Raw genomic sequence first — 4,522 nt, 5'->3', positions numbered from 1 at the left:
TTAATAAATATCCTTTGTGATATCAAGTTCTACGGATTTTGACAGATGTATAATGACATAATAATATCCACCATTACAATACCATACAGAATATTTGTAACATCCCAAAATGCTTATTTTGCCTCATCTATTTCACCTATTATTCCTCCTCTTGAACCCCTGACAGCCACTGATATTTTCTTTCTTTAGTTACTAGTTTTGCCTTTTCTAGAATGGCATATAATTCGAATCATGCAGCGTGTAGGCTTCCAGACTGTTTTTCTCACTTAGCAATACGAATTTAAGGCCTACACATTTTTTTCATGATTTCATATCTCAAGAATTTTTTTAATCAAAAAAATTCAAATGTTTAATTATAGCATATTTTGTTTATCTATTCACCTACTGGAAGACACGTTGGTTGCTTCCAGTTCTTGGTACCTAATAATAAAGTGGGCATAAAACATTAACATATAGGTTTTTGCATGGACATATTTTTCAAATCGATTAGTAAAAACTCAGGAGAATGATGGATTGTATGGTAAGAGTGTGATTAGATTTGTAAGAAACTGAAAAACTCACTTCCAATGTAGCTGTACTATTTTGCATTTCCACCAGCAATGGATGAGTGTTCCTGTTTCTCTGCATTCTCACCAGCATTTGAGATTGTCAGCTTTTAAATTTTAGTAATTTTAATAGGTGTGTAGTGGTACTTGGTTGTTTGAAGTTACAATTATTTAAAGACAAATAATATTGAACTTCATTTCTGCTTACTGGAAATCTGTATACATTTCTTGGTGAGTTGTCTATTTGGGTCTTTTGCCAAGTTATTATTTGCATTGTGTATTTTCTTATTGTTGACTTTTAAGACTTATTTGTATATTTTGCATACAAGTCCTTTATCAGGTAAGTCTTTTATAAATATTTTCTCCTAGTCTGTGCCTTGTCTTTTCATCCTGCTAACAATGACTTCCACAGGGCAGATGTTTTTAATTTCAGTAAAGTCCAACTTATTCATTTTTTTCTTTCTTGAAATGTACCTTAGTGTTGTATCTAACACTCATCACCAAACCTATGGCCAATCATATTTTTGCTTGTTTGTATTCTGTAGTTTTTTAATTTTGCATTTAACATTTATGTATATGATTTATTTTAACTTAATTTGTGTGAACATTGTAATGTATCTGTTGAAATTCATTTTTTTGTAACATGAATGTCCAGTTCTTTCAACACCACTTGTTGAAAAAAACTATACTTTCTTTATTAAGTTTTCTTTTCTTTTCTGTCATAGATTGGTTTACCATGCTCGTGTGAGTCTACATGTATATCTGAGCTCTGTATTATGTTCCATGGATCTATGTATTTACTCCTTCACCAATACCACAGTTTGTTAATTACTTTAGTTTTATAGTAATTCTAGAAGTTGAGAAGCTTGAGTCTTCTAAATTAGGCTTCCTTTAGTATTCTGTTGACTGTCTAGGTCTTTGACGTTTCCATACAAACTTTAGAATAAGTCTGATAACATCTGCAAAATACCTTGCTGAATTTTGATTGAAATTTTGTTCAATAAAAAATAAAGTGGGAAAACGTAGCAATTAGCTATATTGAATCTTTGAATATATATACATGGCTCCATAAAAGAAGACATTTATGCAACCAAAAGACACATGAAAAAATGCTCATCATCACTGGCCATCAGAGAAATGCAAATCAAAACCACAATGAGATACCATCTCACACCAGTTAGAATGGTGATCATTAAAAAGTCAGGAAACAACAGGTGCTGGAGAGGATGTGGAGAAATAGCAACACTTTTACACTGTTGGTGGGACTGTAAACTAGTTCAACCATTGTGGAAGTCAGTGTGGCGATTCCTCAGGGACGTAGAACTAGAAATACCATTTGACCCAGCCATCCCATTACTGGGTATATACCCAAAGGATTATAAATCATGGTACTATAAAGACACATGCACACATATATTTATTGTGGCACTATTCATAATAGCAAAGACTTGGAACCAAGCCAAATGTCCAGCAATGATAGACTGGATTAAGAACATGTGGCACATATACACCATGGAATACTATGCAGCCATAAAAAATGGTGACTTCATGTCCTTTGTAGGGACGTGGGTGAAGCTGGAAACCATCATTCTCAGCAAACTATCACAAGGACAAAAAAAAACGAAACACCGCATGTTCTCACTCATAGGTGGGAATTGAACAATGAGAACACATGGACACAGGAAGGGGAACATCACACACCGGGGCCTGTTTTTGGGTGGGGGTAGGGGGGAGGGATAGCATTAGGAGATATACCTAATGTTAAATGACGAGTTAATGGGTGCAGCACACCAACATGGCACACGTATACATATGTAACTAAACTGCAGGTTGTGCACATGTACCCTGAAACTTAAAGTATATAAAAAAAAAAAAAACAGTCAGGAAACAACAGATGTTGGAGAGGATGTGGAGAAATAGGGATGCTTTTACACTGTTGGTGGGAGTGTAAATTATTTCAACCATTGTGGAAGACAGTTTGGTGATTCCTCAAGGATGTAGAACTAGAATTACCATTTGACCCCGCCATCCCATTACTGGGTATATACCCAAAGGATTATAAATCATGCTACTATAAAGACACATGCACACGTATGTTTACTGCGGCACTATTCACAATAGCAAAGACTTGGAACCAACCCGAATGTCCATCAATGATAGACTGGATTAAGAAAATGTGGCACATATACACCATGGAATACCATGCAGCCATAAAAAAGGATGAGTTCGTGTCCTTTGCAGGGACATGGATGAAGCTGGAAACCATCATTCTCAGCAAACTCTCACAACAACAGAAAACCAAACACCGCATGTTCTCACTCATAGGTGGGAATTGAACATTGAGATCACTTGGACACAGGGTGGGGAACATCACACAATGGGGCCCGTTGTGGGGTTGCGGTCCGGGGGAGGGATAGCATTAGGAGAAATACCTAATGTAAATGATGAGTTGATGGGTATTGGGAGAAATACCTAATGTAAATGATGAGTTGATGGGTGCAGCAAACTGACATGGCACATGTATACCTATGTATCAAACCTGCGCATTATGCACATGTACCCTAGAACTTAAAGCATAATAATAAAAAAAATCTGCCCTGCCAACCAATGATGAATATGTATAAAGGGTGAAAAATAAATTTTTATTTGGTGTTAATCAAAAAATATTATTTTTGATTGATAAATCATAATTGTATACATATTTGTGGTACAATGTGATGTTATATGTATACAATGTACAATAACAAAATCAAACTAATTAACATAATCACCTCACTTACCTATCCTTTTTGTTTTATGGTGAGGCATTTGAAATTTACTGTCTTAGTAATTTTAAAATACGCAACACAATATTTTTTACTATAGTCACAATTATATGCAATAGATCTCAAAACTTTTCCACTTATCTGAATCTTTGTACCTTTGGTTCAAAAGCCCCCTATTATGTCACTCCCCATGCACTCTCTCAACACCCTCAATGTCAACCACTAACAGGTATGTAGTTATATCTCATTGTCATTTTAGTTTACATTTCTCTGGTAATTAGTAATTCTGAGCATTTATTAATATGTCTGTTGGACATTTGCTTGTCTTTTAAAAAAGATGTATTCAAGTCTTTTGTCTATGATTTAGTCAATTACTTTCTTGCTATTGAAAGTTTTTTATGCATTCTGGATAAAATAATTCATTGTTGGATGTATAGTTTGCAAATATGTTTTCTCATTCTCTGAGTTGTCTTTTAACTTTGTTCATTATTTCCTTTGCTGTGCAGAAGCTTTGTATAGTGATATAATTCTATGTGTCTATTTTTCTTTTGTTGTCTATGCTTTGGGGGTCATATAAAAAAGTTATTGCCTAGACCAATATCATGGGGTTTTTTCCTATGTTGTCTCCTAGTAGTTTTTTACCATTTCAAATCTTATGTTTAAGTATTTACTCCATTTTGAGCTGGTTTTTCTATATGATGTGAGACAAGTTTCCAATTTTATACTTCTGCATGTGGACATCCAGTTTTTCCAACACAATTTATTGAAGAGACTATTTTCTCCATTGTGTGATATTGTTAGCTTCATTAAAAATTAACTGACTGTAAATATGTGGGTTTGTTCCTGGGCTCTCTCTTCTCTTTCTATGATCAACGTGTTTGTTTTTAATGCCAATATCATGCTTTTTTTATTACAACTGTTTTAAAATATGTCTTGAAATCAGGAAGTGTGAAACCTTCATCTTTGCTCCCTTTGCTCAAGATTGTTTTGGCTACTCTGGCTCTTTTGTGAGTGCCATATAAATAGAATAATTATTTTTGCTATTTCTGTGAAAAAATGACATTAGGATTTTGATACTGATTGCAATGAATCTGTAGGTTAATTGGTTAGTATGGACACTTTAACAATATTCATTCTTCCAATTCATTAACATGTGATATATTTTTATTTACTTGTATTTTGTTCAGTTTCTTTCACCCTTGTTTTATAGTT

This window comes from Pan troglodytes, chromosome X (assembly GCF_028858775.2).
Source record: "Pan troglodytes isolate AG18354 chromosome X, NHGRI_mPanTro3-v2.0_pri, whole genome shotgun sequence".
Taxonomy (NCBI): Eukaryota; Metazoa; Chordata; class Mammalia; order Primates; family Hominidae; genus Pan; species Pan troglodytes.
This window is presented reverse-complemented; position numbering follows the sequence as displayed.